The sequence below is a fragment of the Phalacrocorax carbo genome, chromosome 2 (genome assembly GCF_963921805.1).
Source record: "Phalacrocorax carbo chromosome 2, bPhaCar2.1, whole genome shotgun sequence".
Taxonomy (NCBI): domain Eukaryota; kingdom Metazoa; phylum Chordata; class Aves; order Suliformes; family Phalacrocoracidae; genus Phalacrocorax; species Phalacrocorax carbo.
The window spans coordinates 55,523,630-55,540,146 of record NC_087514.1 but is presented as its reverse complement, the minus strand read 5'-3'; the positions used below and the strand labels follow the sequence as shown (position 1 = coordinate 55,540,146).

The window sequence follows — 16,517 nt, the reverse complement described above, 5'->3', positions numbered from 1 at the left end:
GAAAATATGTGATGGGCAATGGATTGACAAACTGGCAAGTGTTACTGTTTTTTTGCAGATGACCAAACCCTTGCTCTTAAGTAGGGTAAATACGTAGACAGTGGTGAAACCTTGACCACATTACAGATGTACAGTTTGTAGATAATACAGATCTATTTAATTGCTTTGTTAATTTTAAGAGTGTAATTGCTGCATACTGAATCTTGGTGTTGTCATTGTGTGGAGCTGAGTGTAATCACACTGCAACTTTATGTCAAAAATAGCTGTTATTTATATTTCCCATCTCTAAGTACTGCCTTTCAGAAAGCCTCCTATTCACGGTGGATATTTCTGATCATGACTCATCATTTGGCTGAATAAAATCTAAACAGATTAAAAAAAAATTATACAATTTAATGTCTGTGAGAACCCACTAATTCTTCTGTATATTTCTGCAAAGTTTGTGTAAGGCCTCTGTTATTAGGTTGATTCAGCTCAGAAGGATGCAGTATTTGGCTTTTATGACTCTGTATAATCCTTTGCCCTTAGTTCAAGATCCATTGTCCCCTGACTCACAAGTGATGAATTACAAGATAGTGCTGCCAATTTTCCAATACAACAAAATGAGAGATATAAACAATAATTTCCTCATAAGAGCAATATGAACTAAGCTGGGCTTAACATAACTGAAGTAAAATCTGCACAATAATAAAACTAATTTTTCTTACATACTGTGATTCAGTGTCTCCTTTGGGTCCCATATTTGAAATTTTGGGTATAAAAAATGCAGAATTCATTTCTATAAGGCATCAACCAACCAAGGCCAAGTCTGGATAGCATTAATCTATACATATGCACATGTATGTATATATGGATGGACATGCACACATTAGTTGTCAGTATTATTAATACTCAGAGCCGTAATTTCTTAAGACCTCGTACCTTCTCACAGTGATTTTTTTAATTGTAGGTTTAAAATTGAACAGCTCTGTACCTTAAATTAAGATCTCTTTCTGACAGCCACTTTTTGCCCCAAGTTCACCTTCTGTTAAAAACTCTAAGAAACCTTAGAAATATTTCCTTTTCCTCAAAACCTTATTTCTGTATTTTATTTCAAATGTTGCTATACCAAAACTATAACTTATCCATAACTTCTGTGTGCCTTAGGGCTTTGTTTTAACTACCGTGATGGTCAGAGGCTTTGGGACTGCTTTGCAAACCACTGCTTCCTTCAACTCCTGAAAAGTTTCATGGTTTGTGGAACCAAAAATTCAAGTTACCCTGTAAACTGAGACATGCAGAAAAAAAAAAAAAGGACACCTAGTAGATCAGTAGGGGAAGAGCTACCGATATGCACAAATACAGCTATATGCAAAAATGCAGAAATGCTGATGTCTGCACATGCAAACCTTGGAAAAATTCCACCTCATTAATGAATCTTCCTCTCTCTGCCTTCACTGCATGTTTTTTTGAGTAGCAAATGTCATCCTTTTTCATTATGTTTGACCTTGAAATATCTCTGTCAGTACCTATAAAAGGGTGTAACCCTCCTTCATTATTACTCCTAAGCACTACAATATTATCCAGAGCTGCTTTTCCCAGCTTAACAGCTGAAATCTCTAGGAAGAGGAGAAGAAGAGAAAACTGAATCACAAGTCAGAGTGAAGGTGAGCTAAAAAAAGACTGAAACTAGTATGGGGATTTGAAGAACAAGCCATAACAGCCATTGCAGACTAGTAGGAAGCAAAGATTTTTGGCTATGATGCTTTGATTGATCTGAAGACTGAGGAGTAAGGGCCTGAAAGAACAGGTTACAGCAGATGTAGGAGAAAGTGGTGACAACAAAAAAAGAGGCTGATAAGATTTATTGAAAAGGGCATTTTAGAGGGGGTGAAGAGAGAAGAGTTGGAAAAAATCCACAAAATCAGGCAATCTAGTAACAAAGAAACAATAATGGTGTAAGGGGTTAAATAAAAGAAGGGAAAAGAGATAATTATTTAAACCTTCTTTCCATTTTAAGCAGGCCATGATGATAAAATGTACCAAAACCATTGCAAAATACAATATTGGTTAAAATCTGGGAGTCTGGAAGTAAGGTATTCCCTTCACACTTATCAAATAAGTAACATTGCACAGAGGGAAGATAGTTAGGCAATTTTGGAACTGAGTAGCCAGGCAAAAAGCAACACAAAAGCCGTCTGTCTTCTGAACCATGAAGCAGAGATGTGGATGAGCATTAGGAAATTCATACTCCAGTGCACAGAGGAGGGGATCTTACAGAAGATACCTTTTTGTAGCTCACTGTGTATGTGGTTGCAAAATGTTGCATGCAAAAATGAGGAGGAGGAGACAAGATATCAGATGTGCTAGTGACTTATTGAGTAAATGCTGATAGGAAGTTGGGATTTGAGCATGCTTGCCTTCTGTACATGCAAATTGATATAGCACCAGCAGACATCTGGGGCAGCTCTTTTAGTGACTTTCATTATTTATAATTTTTGGGAAGCAACAATTTTTGGCAAGGATGTTCTTGTTAACATGAAAAGAAGACAGCATAATAAAGGGCTGAAAGAAACCAGTTGAAAGATTAAAAGAATGCTGCCAGGAGATTTGTGTTCCAGAAGGCTTCCCCATTGAGCAATGCTGTTTTACCTAAATCTTGCTTGCATGCTGTCTGCAGGCTCAAACTGAGATCTAGAAGCTGTTTTTCATGGCAGAGAGGTGATGTACAAAAACCACATGTTCTGAAATTCTGGCTGTGCAAGATAGCAAATGATAACAAAGCATTAAGAGATGATGTTATCACTGTACCCTGTAATATCCAGTAAAGTTGGCCTCATGTGTTCTGATAAGGTAAGCAGAAGCAAAGTATGTGTGCAAAAGTTGTCCCTCAGTCATCTGCACGTATAGACTGCCAGGGTCAAGTTGCCCTCTCCCAAATATAGCCTGGACCTAGTTTAGGGGTAGCCTGGACCAGGGACTTCTCTGAACAGGCAGTCTGGATGAAGCCGTGGCATCTGTGTAGAGGGTGCTGGTTTGCTGTTGTTTTCCATGACCCTTTAGGGCTGAGGGCTGCGGGCTGCCTTCACGACTCCAGCTGTGGGAGAGTGCACAGAGAGAGTGAAAACACTCCTCTCCTCCTGAATCTGTTTAAACAAATATGATTCATTTACTCTTGGAAATGAAATTTTGTCTTAGAGTAGAGCTGCAAACAACTACTTCCCTAAACAGAAACCTCTAAACTGTGTAATGCTTATGTTTAGACTCTTGCAAAAGGAGTAAATTCACAACATTAATTCCAATATCTAAGTGGGTACATAAGTATATTCTTTACAGAGGTAAGACAAATTGATATGATGGTTGATATACTTCAGTATTTTACATGTTCGTAATGAACACAGTTCCTAGTCAACAAAAAAGATGCTAATAACTGCATCAGTGAAGCTAAAGTAGGAGGCAGTATTGTGCATAGAGATTTGGAAAGATGGCCATAAATGCAGTTATCAATAGTAGATCATTTTATAGACATTCTCAATTTTTACCTTGAAAAACTTTTGAAGTTTTGCATTTAACTCCAATCTCTTTTTTAAAAAGTTACTTCTGTAAATGGCATCTGTAAAATCTTCCAAGTAAAAATGCTCAAGTTAACAATACTCTTGGAGATTCACATACATTCACTTTTCTCATCTCAGGTAAGCAGCCAGAGAAAAGAGCCTTTGTTTATAGTTGGCAATGACATATGAAATAATTTTAACTACCTTTATGTACTTTTTCCCCCCCCAAACTTCTACAGATCCAAGGGAATTTTGCCTAAGAAGAAAAATAAGATACTTCTCAGAAGTTGGGGTCTCTACTTCCACCCATGACTTCAACACAGCACTACCAATACACAATGCATAATCATCCAGAATACTCCCTCAATTCTCTGCAAAAACACTGTCATATTTGTTTACATGTTCAGGCGGTTTTGGTGCATGTCTTGTTGGCAGTTCTGAAAGGGGTACATTCTTTAGTGATGACACACCTTGGATTCCACCCCAAAAGTGCATCAGACTGCACAGGATGTGTTGTTATCTGCTCTGTAACACATAGATAGTAAATTAACTGCTATCAGCCAGACGACAGACAGCTAAATTGAACATTTTCATATAGTTTTCTTTAATTGGTTATATTTCTTGATACTTATCTTTTCTGATATTGCTCCTCTATCAGATATAAGAAGATTAAGTCTGTCAGAACAGTTGTGGAAATTATTAGACAGCAAAGATACCACACATTATTAGGTAGCAAAGATATGACACTTCATCAGTGGCACGTGCTTTTCACACTAATGACCTGTGTGTTACACACATTCACAAGCCCTCGTTTCATGGTTTTACCAGTGCATTTTATCCTATGGAAACAACAACAACAAAAAAGATTCACAGCTTTATCAAAGTGCCAGCAAATGCTTTGAGTCCTTGAGGAGCCTAAAACAACTGAATCATGAAGTGTAATAAATTTAGGAATGCACATTTAGGGGGTGTGTGGCTGCATTTTTGGGTGGATTTTATGACTTTTCAGTTGAGTACAATTGGATTCCTTATAAAAAATGAATTTCAATATGTACTGGAAGTGAAAATCCTGAATGCACAGAGCATAATTTGGGAAAATTATCCTTTCAATCAAAATCAATAAGTAAAGAAATCCAATAGTCAGAAAAATGCCAAATTCACTCATTCATTGAAGAATAAATTATATTTCAGGGCATGTCTTCCAGCTATTAGCTTACTGAAAAATATCATATGCTCCAGTAATATGCACTAGACTTTTACATAAATGCCTGTCTAAGAATTTACAAATGCCACTGAAAGTTTCTTATTACTACAATAATTCAGGATGTAGCTATGCCACCTGTCATGGAAAACACAATGGTGGAACAGAATCCCATGACATGAATACATGTTAATATATAGAATCTCTGTCCTGCTCTTTCAGAACATATCTGTGTAATGTTTTATAGCAATACTGGTACATGCTGTAGATCTGAAAGATAAAAAAAAAAAGCAAGCAACTTGTTACCACACCAGAAAGGTGATCTGCTACAAAATCCAAGTAAGCAGAGATGTTGCAACAATTAACTAGGCTTGTTATTATTACTAGCCATCATCTCTCTGTGAAAGGAAGTTTCTTGAATTGCTGTGTATGATGGTGGTTTGTTAGCTGGCTTACAACGGTGCTTTATCTGGAGGACAGAAAGCAATGGCTTGTGGTAGAAAATAGCTGTATCAGGAACAAGTTTGTACCTTACATAATGTGTTTTTAGGTTGACTCAGACATTCTCAGTAACTACATGGTATTTTTGAGGGGCAGCCCTTGTACTAATGGGAGTGGGTAAGAAAGCATCACAGAGTCTAAGGCAAGGACTCCATAGACCAGGAATTTGCCTTTTTGCAGAAAGAATGTTTAAGACAGCTTTATACAAGGTCATTTAACACAGTGTATTTTAGGACAAATGTATACAGATTTTCTATCTCCATGTTGTAATCAGCATCTCTGATTAAAACATTTGCTTTCTCATTTCTGCACCCTCATATCTTATGGTCATGACAACATAAAATGGTAACTTTCAACAAATTATCTTTGCCTATAGTTTCTGATATTTGTGTCCTACATGGCCAAGTATAGATACTCATTATATAGTCCTACTTGAAAGATGTCTTGACTTGCTTGCTTTTTTTATATATTGACATTTGAAAAACCTCCAGTCTGCTTTCTCATTGGTTACATCTTGCATCATAGTTTTTGTGGAAAAAAAAAAGTTCCCTTGCCCTGTGTGTCCCCTAAATAATGAATTATTCAACCACTACACTTAAAAACATTATCTGTGTTTTTAGTTCACAGTACATTAAATGCTGCAGTGACATCAGTCAATTGACTTTATTGTGCCGTCCTCAGAACTGTAAATGAACCAGATTTCAGCTGCAGACAGACCTGTGACCTTGAGTACACTGTTTCTGTACAGCAACACAAAAGAAGACCATTATAAAGTAAATTTCTGTAGAAAATAATCAAGAGAGTAGTGATTTAATAAAAAATTGTAAGAGGGATTTGTAGTTCGATATAAAAACCCCTTAAGCCTATGTACTGATTGTCATTAGCCTTGACAAGTACACTGGGCTACATTAGATAACCTCATTAGCCAAGCATAGTTTACTCCAAGTCACAGATGTTTTTTTGAAGGTTAAAACTGATAATCACTTTTTGATTGTAAGATTGATGTTGAGAATAAAGGTGTGTAATTTCCCTTATGTTAAAAGCTGAGGGTTTCTTGTATGTTTTATAATGTTTTTGCTTTGTTCTTCTGGAAGTGAAAACCTAAATGTTAGCAAGGATCGTGGGAATTTAAAATTAATAGTGCCTCTTCTTCTCAAAATATTTCTGTTGATTTTGTAGCTATGCACTTGATAGTTCATAAAAACAATAATAATTTCAGTGCCAAAGTACAAAGAAGAAAAAACAGCCCGAGGTAGCGGTTTTCCAAAACTGCAGATACTATACATGCTAAAATATGTGGGAAAAAAAAAAAAGATTGTTGTTGGCAGAACATAGAGGGCAGTGATTAATCTCAGGAAGAAAGGGGCAGATGTCAGACATTCACCAGAATGCAACAAAAGTGAACGGCATTTAGAAAAACAAGATGCTTACGTTGCCCCAGGATAGCTCATCTTCAAACAAATACAGTAAGTATGACCAAATTGGCGCTTATCTTCAAAATGTCTTCTGTGATGGATGGCACAATATTTCTTCACTCCTTTTTGCACTTCTTAGGACATGTTGATTTTCTGAAATGAAAGCAAGATCATTTGAATACAAGGTCTCATGTATGGATTGCATAATGGGAAGTGGAAGAATCTTATTTATGCATCTTTCTGATTTCTTTTTGGAGCTCTTAGTACATATTCATCAGACAGACTTAATTGCTTTACTTCTGTTGAATTATGAAAACACCCACTGTAAGAGTCTCCATGTAATATTGCTTCCCATGTTTGTGCATTAAATCTCAATTATCTTGAGGTAGAAGCTGGAGTCACATCTGTGTAATGATGTAATGTCCACAAGTTTATGGGTGCTTCATACACCAGTCTGGAAGGGAACTTCGTTTTCATACTGAGATGGAGACTTTACACAATAAGGCTGGTTCCTGGTGCTCTAAAGGCTATTAACAAGCATTTAGGCACAAGACGCAGAAGAGTGGCTGCTGCTTTTTTTATTCCTGTGAAATTAATGTTTCATCACTACATACTACAAAAGGTGAAATATTTACAGTTCTGTTTGGTGCTAGTAAGATAAAAGGTTTTTAATTTATGGGAGGAATTTACCCAAACCTTAATTCTAATGCTCTGTATGTTTAGCTGGAGAATACCCAAGTCTGGACAAATATAAGACAAATTGAGTGTAAATTCTCCATACCTGTGGCTGAATGGTGTCAAGGTGTCATAGGTAATCTGAGCTGGTAAACACTTAGAGTGGTCTCTGGCATGGGGACCAGCACCAAAAATACACAGCACAGCTAGGGGGTTAGTGTGGGCCAGGCACCATCCCCAACACACAGTTTGGATGCTGCCAGCCACTTCTGAAGTGTAAAAGAGTTTAAAATGTAGGTGGGCTGCTCTGTGCTGGTTGCTCTGTGCCAGGGAGCATACCGTGTATCTTAAATTTACCAGGATAAACGTGCTTTTCGGTTTGCTCCCTGCATGCTCTGATTTACCATACGCTATGTTGCTTACAGGTGAAACCAAGGGATTTCTGAGATGGGGGCATGCCACTACCACCTGTGCCTGGACCAGCTGCTGCAGTGTGTTATCGACCTTTACAGCACCATCCCCTGCCAAGGCTGAGGTGGGGATGTCAGCCTGCCAGGAATGGCCTTGGTGCCGTGGGCTGTGATGGAAGATAGGGTATGAAGACATCCTGGATGTGATTATTATTGCCACAGAGGGGACAGAGGCAACTGAGCTACACTTCACGTGTCCCAGCAACACAGACGTCTGGAGCTGATCCAGACACCATTCTGGGCCTTACCCTTGACATCTCTTCCTTTCACTTTTTCCCCTTTGGCTAAAAAATTAACCACAGACCTTTGCGGGGATTTGTGGGTCCAGGCTGCTAGATACTGAAGCAAGTTTCACACGAGTATGTCTGAGTTTCAGCAGTGTACAGCAGTAATATTTTTTTTTCAGAGAAACATCACAAGAAGAGAATAGTCTCCTCAACCTTCATTTCATATTAGTTTGTACTCCACCCCAACTACCTGACAGAGACCTCTCAGCTGGACAACTGGACTTCTTCACGCACTAACCCGTCCTATAATTTACAGTGTCTATTCTTCAGGTTTCACAAGTATTATGCCAGAGACTTATGAATCAGCCTCATAAATTCACATGGAGCCCTGGTTCCTCTTGTAGCAATGGTGCGTACCTCCTGCAGTTCACCCGGTTTCCATACAAAATAGCCAACAGCGTGGAAAGTGTTTTGAGGATGAGTTCAAGGACTAGCCTTTGAAGTGGCTGTTCTTATGAAAGGAAACTTCAACGGCAGGGTGTATAAATTTGTGACAGGGATTAATTACAATACAGAACCTAAAAAAATGCACTCATAATGATTGGAAATAACTACAGCAGGGATAAGCCATTTGTGGTGTGAATACATGACTCAACAAACTCCCCTGATAAAAGGCTGAAAGCACTTGGAGAAGGTACTTAAAATATCTGCTGATCTGAATAACCTTTTTTTTTTGTAAATAGATTAAGCAATAAAGGCTGCAGGACACCAGAGGAATGACTTGTCTGAAATATTGCTAAATGCCTTCTGAAAGGCATGTAGTTGAGATAATATCTCTGGTTGGAAACAAACTGGATTATGGAAGTCCTGTCAACTAGAGAGATTATATTATGCGTATATGGATTCACCCAGCAGCATCAAGTCAATTGTGATTAAGGGAGAAACCAAGCACTGACTTAAAAGTAGGCCCATAATGTGTTCTCAAACCAGTGTCCAGGGAGCATTGCAGTTCACAGCAAGTATGAGTTTAAAAAAAAAAATCCTCAATCATCTCTCTCTAATTCACAGTAAATAAAATAACTTTCTGAACAGTTGTGATTCATTGCTAGTAGGCAAACTATGAAAATTGCATCTCATTTTTTTTTTTTCACACAGGTTTTAACACTCTTGTACTTAAAGAACAGAGCATTTAGAGCAGTGGGTTTTTTACCACATATTCCATGTCTCTTGCATCAGGCAGGGATCAAGCTTCACACATGATCCTGCAAACAACACACATCTGGAAATCCAGAAATAACTGCATATGTCATGTAACACTTGCTGATTACTGACAGGCTTCACTGTGGAGCTATAAGGAGTCACGCTGAGACCTCACAAAATCTGACTGCTCTTCCTTCCATGTCTCTCCCACCTCATTTGCACACTTTGGCAAGTTTTGGCACCTGGAGTCATCCGGCCTCAGTGTTATATCCATCCAATCTATCCACTCATCCCATGTGCTTGTAATCTGTAGTGAATTTAGCTTTCATTATTGGCAAAATTTATAAGCTGAGATTAGTTTATCTTTGTAGTACAAACTAGGTGGATACTTCTGTGGCAACATACTATGAACAGTCTTCTGAGAGAATAAAACACTAAAAGTCACCCTAGCCATTTTGGAAGACGGGATCAAAATTCCTTGGAAACAATCCCATGAAACTACTGGAACTATATTATTTTTAGGTTCTAGTTTTGTAAAGACCTTTGAGCAGCGCACTGCCAAGCTCTGCAAAGCCTATGTCCATTTTCAAACCTGATTCAAGCAATAAAGGTGCAAGCCACAAAAGAAATCTGATGGTGCGATGGTACCTTGGGGCTTTCAGCAGGGAGATGAGGGATGAATGAAGTCCTTGCAAAAAGAAAAGTGATCTGAAACTGAAACTTTCCTATAACAGGAAGGCACTCTGACTTCCTTACAGTTCACAGGATACAGGTGTTTATCTGCTTTGCCTTCAGCCTCCTACACCCCGAGCTTTCTTTAGAACCAAATCCAGTAAGTGTGGTCTGAGAAATACAAACCAGTTTGGGCCTTCCAGGTCTTTTTTTGAAATCTAATGTAGTCAAAATATGAGATAGCTACCTAGCCCCTCAGCATTACCAAAGATTTAGGATGCTCTAGGCTTGCCAAGAAATAATCTGGAAAGTGTGCAGGGAAGGATATGGATGGCAGTTTAGGAGCATGGGGAACTCTAGCAGTGGTTTATGGAGTATGGATTTGGAGGCGATGACTAGTCATGTTTGTTCTTTTGTGGACTCAGTCCTTAGTCTTGTTAAATGCCAGTGGGACTTAGCATTCTTCACGACCAAGTCATGACTAAAAGTGAGTCTGCCTCATCTAAATCACTTTGATTTTATAATATTAGGCAAACTTAAGAGTGACTTCAGAAGAAGGTGTTTGGGAAGAGCTTGGTCACAGAACAGATGAATCATTTCTTCTAATAGCTGAAAAGGAGGGTTTGGGGGTAAAGGAACAGGCCAGAAGCTCTTGAACTCATGGTGGGAGGAGGAAGAGAATATTTTCTTAGCAGGAGGTACCTACAGTCTCTGCCTCCAAGCCCTCATCCGATCTCATTCCCCCAGGCTGCAGCATCTGACACAGACTTTATCGCATTTCCTTTCCCCACAACCTCCCCCTCCCCTGCCAGCTCCAAGTGGAGCAGAATACAAGCAAATTCCTCTGTCCTGCCCACGGCTGCCCTTCTTTCTCCTGCGCTGTTACTACTCATCAGCAACATTTTCCCTGGCCAACCATTCAGACCTAGCCATGTCTGGTGTCCCCAGGGCTGTTGATGCAGCACATCCCAGCACACAGGAAAGGACAAAAGAAGGCATAGAGGCTTCAGAGGGCAGTCACAGTAACCACGGGTGGTAGATTAAGTTGTGGCATGTTCATATGTGTGTGCATACTTGGCATGCTCATGCCTTCAGCAGTGAAGGTCCTAATAGCATCCTGAACATGAGCACCACTCATACATTGCCTGCCTGGTCCTTGCTGCCTCAGTCCTGAGCAGAGGAACAAAACCTCAAGGTGGTTGTGCAGGGCACAGCAGGGACTTGAAATTCAGAGGATGTGGGGAATGTTTTGTCTTGTCAGTCACATAGACACCAGATCCTTGTAGGAAGTTCTGTCTTCACAAGGGCGTTCTCCCAGGATAACTGCTACCCACGGAAGAAAAAGGTCACCATTCTTTCTTCCATTACCCTCCACCAAGGTGTGTTTGGTTGGCAAAGGATCAAAATGAAGCCAGGAATGGCGCAGGCAGCAAGCATTGTGGTTTCACTCCTTAAACAGCAGACATAGAATGAGCAAGAACAGAAATAATTCCTTGCTTTATGTCAGACCTCATCGAAGAGGGAGCAGTAGGAGCTGATACATGCTCCCAGCATGTCAGTCGGAAAGGCAGAAAAGGCTGGGATTAAATCCCCAGTTCTGGCTCCTTGTCTAGAGAGAGAGAGGAGCCTTCTCCAGCCCATGAAAAGTAATTCAATGGTGACTGAGGCAGCTGCAGGTTGTGAAAATCTGAGGTTCACTAAGACAGCGAGAGCAGCAGCCTTCAGAATTATTGATGCCAAAACAACATACATTCAACCTCCTGCAGTTGCTGACAAAGTTTACTGCATGCTGTGCTGGATTTTGGTACAGATCCTGATAATCTCAGAGGTTCTCAAGACTCTGCAAGGAGGTAGCAGTGATTGAAGAGCATCAGAATGAAAAAATTCTCTGATATCCACCTTTAAAAATGTATCCACCTCAGCAATTACACTGTCTGATCATGCATAGCAATGATACACTATGATATAGATAAAAAGAAGATATAGTTTGTGTACACTTACAGGAAAATGAAGAACAATGGTTGAGAGTGCTCTTGATATTAAAGCTGTCACCGAAATGAGGTTTGATTCTGGTAAAGCTGAAGGCTGTTTCTAAGTTTGGGTGCTGACTCAATGCCATCTAGTGGTGGTAGGGTTGGGTTGTTGGGTTTGTCTTTTTTTTTTTTTTTTTCTGATTTTATGGTCATGAAGTTCACAGCCAATTTAACATCATCAGAGTTCCACTTAATAAGTATAACAATCTCTCAGTGTTTTTCATACCCTTGTGAAAATCGTCTAAATATTCCTCTAGGCTGAGCAACTAAAAGCCATTGATATATAACAATCAAGATATGCACAAATTCAGAAATATTTAAATTTTCATTAGTTCAAATAACCATACCCATCACAGACTAAGACTTTTTTCTATTGAAGGCAGCATTGCATCACAACTTATCCAACACTTCCAATTTTAAAATAACATCTTTGCTTCACTATGGCCTAAGGAAATAGGAACACCAGACTGACCAGCACAAATAACCTTGCATCAATTTGCCTAACAAAAGTTATTTCCTCTGATGATAGGCCTTACAATGAGCTGCATTTTCTTAGCTTTTAATTATGAGTACCATGTTTCCAGGTGTTTGCCATCACACCTGGCCCCTCAGCAATAAATTCTTCTATGTCAACAAGAGTTGACAAGAACAGGAGTTAACAAGCAGGATTCATTTCAAAGCTTCACATGAAAACAAAGATGGTCTGAGCCCCCTGCCATCCTATACATGAAAAATGAGCTACTTTGGTGGTCTGTTATTTGCTTGCAGAGTACTGGCAGAAGTAAAGTGTCAGAAACAAATGTAGCCTTATCTTATTATCCCTACAGGCTGGCTGTGGTAGTGAGTGTAAATTAGAAGATACACAGAGTTGTGAACACTGTACTTTATAAGGTGGGTGTCCTGAAAGTGCGTTCTATTTATAACTGATAATTTTCTTAATATACTCCTCACTCAAGGGTTTATATTAGAGTAGATACATTCATAAATATTTGGTATTCTGTTCAGTGCCATGCATTAAATGCAGCCTTTGTATAAGCTGTTGCTTTAATTTGTTCCTAGTATCAGTGCTGACCTACAGCTCACCTGGCAACAGGGACAGAGGAGATAAGGGAATTCAGTACGGACTGAGTGCTTAAGACACAACTAAAGGTGACAAAAGAAAAAACTCTGTGGGCAGGAGCTTAAGACAGCTCTGGAAAAATTGCAGTGAGATGATTCTTTGCTTTGTGTTTATTATATTGGTTTTTTTTTTTACATGGTCCTCTTTTTGTGTTTACCCCTACTCTTTTTCTTTTTCCCTTATGAGTTCCATGAGGCTCCTCAAATCTGTCCTTTTACAGAGATGCAAATTCAGGTTTATCTTGTAAACAGTGCTGGTATAGGACATTGGATTTTGAAAGCTTGATTACGGCTGCAAACTTTTTCCCCCTTGTGAAAAATCCCTCTGGGACTTCATTAAAAAAAGGCAACACGTTGGAGCTACAGGTCCTTACACCTGCGAAGTTCTAATATGTTTTTATAAACTTAAGTGAATGAATCTGAAATCTAAGAAATTTTGTAAATTTCTTACATGAAAAACATGAAAAATCTGTACATGTACATTTAACATCTTCAACTGATACATATATATATATATAAAGTAATTTGCTTTATATAAGAGACTGGAGTCTTTTATAGATAAGACTAGAATCATATACAAGCCTTGTTTCCTTTCCAAATTGTTGTAGTTTATGCCATTTCTGACAGTACTTGAAAGAATTAAGAACTGCTCTGGTCTGCTCTTGCAAACAGGAGAAAAATCAGCAATAAATGAAGGAAAACACTGTCGGTGACACATTGCTTTAATTTATTTCCATCAGAGGCAATGCAACGCCTACTAGAATTAGTTACCTTCCAGCGAAGTCCATTTTTCAACAGGAATTTGATAACTGACTTGTATGAACAGCATGAACCCTCAGAAGTTATCGGAAATGCCTACACCACTGTACTGTAACATCTTCTCTGCATATCTTCTTAGTTGCATCAGCTGGGGCTTTAGAAGCTTATAAGCTAGTATTATTATCAAACACTTTGCTTTTCCTGTGCATAAAGTCATAGATTTCCCAGCTGAACTGGATGCTTGGGAATTACTTCAGAGGAGGTTTAGAGCTTTGGGAGTGAGTCCCCTGAGATGTGTTTGTAAGAACATGGTATGAACACAGTAGCTGGCGGCAGTGTGAACAGACTGTAGCTCTTGATACTCAACCTTTCCTGTACACTTCTTCCAGCATTTATTTTAAGCCCTTGCTTTTAAAATCTTGAGAGCCAAAGAAATGAAAAATACTTTCTTCCACCTCTTCACAGCTATGTAGGGATTATGCTTGAAGTTTAGACTGGGCTGAGTTTCAAGCTTGCCAGATGTCCAGTTTAATTTCAGGAGGCCACCTGATGAAAGGCTTTGGGGAAGCCAGCTAGCATGGGCTTGGCCATCCTCCACCATCCCCTCTGCCTCGCAGTGATGTCCAGTGCCCAGTGTTGGGGAGACAAGATGAGCCCTGACTTTTCCTGCAGCGAGTATCACATATCACAGATGGGGTTTAATGGTCAGGCAAATACAAACCATTCATTGGTGGAAATTTGTATCTTTTTACCAGAAGCCACCAGCTGTGTCACTGTCACATTTGCACTCCCACTAAGCCATTGGAGTTGAAACTTTGTCTTGGCCTGTGCCCACCTCCCATTGTATTAAATCCTGACATTAACCTGAAATGGCAGGGTCTGTCTATCTAGCTGTAAATTAGACAATGCAATGGATCGGCAGCTGTAGCACCCACCGCTGTGTGCCAAGCTTCGTCTGGTGTGAGAGGCAGCTCTGGCATTATTAGTCACCCATTGGCTAGGGCTGTGTGGGGTTCTTCTGTACATCTTCATTTTTACAGATGGGAGCTACATAAAAGTTAGGCCACTCAAAAGTGAAAAAAAAAGCAAAAAAATCGTGCCCTTGCTGAGGTCTCATGCGACAACAGACAGCTAAAAGCTTTTGGGCTTTGGAAAAAAGTTCCCCTCTCTCTTCCCAAAGCCTTGCACTCACATTGATCATAATTTCAACAGAGAAGTGAGGGATGCTGTGAGAACCACCCCTGCAGTTTGCGATGGTTATTATGATCTAATTGGTTAAATAGCACTGGCCTCTTTTGAATACGTTTGAAGATACTTTTAATTATAAAATCCAATGAAATATCCTTCATGCTTTATTAAGAAGCAAGAACTAGTAGTCACTATTATGAAGAATTTTTTTACTGATGAAAGAAAATGAACGCCAAATAAAAAGATAATGAAATGACACTTACTCTTTTCCTCCTGTGAATGAATACGGTATTAGAATTTTACTTCTGCAGAGCTTCCGAGCACTCCTGGTACGTCTTTGCACAACAGAGAGCTAATGGCAATTCCTCAAAGAGTTACATCATAAGGATATTATAGGGCTGCAGATGTGCCCTACTTATACACAGGCTACCCAGAGGCATTTTCTTGTTCCTCTTCTAATTTCCTTGTGCTTAATATTTTATGGAAAGTTCTAAGAAAAAATGCCTAATTCCTGCATCTTTAGATGTTTAAACACCTTTGAGAATCTGAACATAGGACAATTTTGTTAAAATGTATTATTCTTGTATCAGTTAGTATCAATTGCAACGACTAGTGCTGTGATGCCCTCTTTCTACTAAAGAATCTGCTTTTGAAGACAGAACAAAATTCAATCAATCTCCTGAACACAGTATTGCCCTTCTGTTTTCAATCACTGCTTCAACACTTCCTTTTTCTCACCAGGTGTTTTGTAAGAAATGATTGCTTTCCTCCAAAATACCATGTAACTTTAAGCAACTGGTGGCTGATCAGGTGTTAGCAAGACAGAACCTTTTTAAACCACACATTTGTGTGGCATCTTAATGAACAGTGTTTTTGCAGGCAAAGGATAAGCATTACATGTGTGCAATGGCGTTCCATTTTTCTCTCCCAAGTATTTTCACATGGAAGACAACTTATCAAGTGCAATTTAACAAAATGCACTGAGGAAAAATAGCACTAAATATGAGTTTACAAAACATCCTGCCTTTTTTTTTGGAATAGTTCCCTCAACAGGGGAATTCCCTTTCATTTGAAATCCATTCAGCATTGTTACATTGAGCATCCACGACTCCACAATTCAAAAACTGACTAGAATCTGTCAGGTGACTCTAGGACAGAAGCGCTGAACTGATGTAATATATTCCTGACACTAGGTGAGTTAAGTCAAATCTCTTTTTTTTGCTGATAAATGATTTTTCTTTCCGCAGAAGTGCAGCACATATCACATTTCTGACTAGACTATGCAAAGACTGCAGTACCTACTCCTCAGAATAATAGCTGTGCATGGATATGTGTATATATAGAGGTCACTGATAATGTGAATAGGGCTTTCTCTCTCTCTCTCTTTCTTTCCTTCTTTCTACTTCATCTGTAACAAAGTCTCAGTTATTTTTACACCTTGTCTTCAAATAAATATTCTGCCCTACAATATATTTACTCTAGTTTCCTAGACAAAGCAACTTTTGACCTATGCTTCACATGAAA

At 39.0% G+C, this 16,517-nt stretch overlaps 1 long non-coding RNA gene across 1 annotated transcript in view; it reads left to right on the top strand.

The window, feature by feature from the left end:
- The window catches only part of LOC135312307 (uncharacterized), a 48,080-nt gene extending 37,747 nt beyond the window's left edge, over window positions 1-10,333 (top strand). The window contains exon 3 of the long non-coding RNA XR_010371877.1: window positions 7,751-10,333. This is a non-coding gene — a long non-coding RNA (uncharacterized LOC135312307). The remainder of the gene's footprint in view (window positions 1-7,750) is intronic.
- Window positions 10,334-16,517: the final 6,184 nt, after the last annotated feature.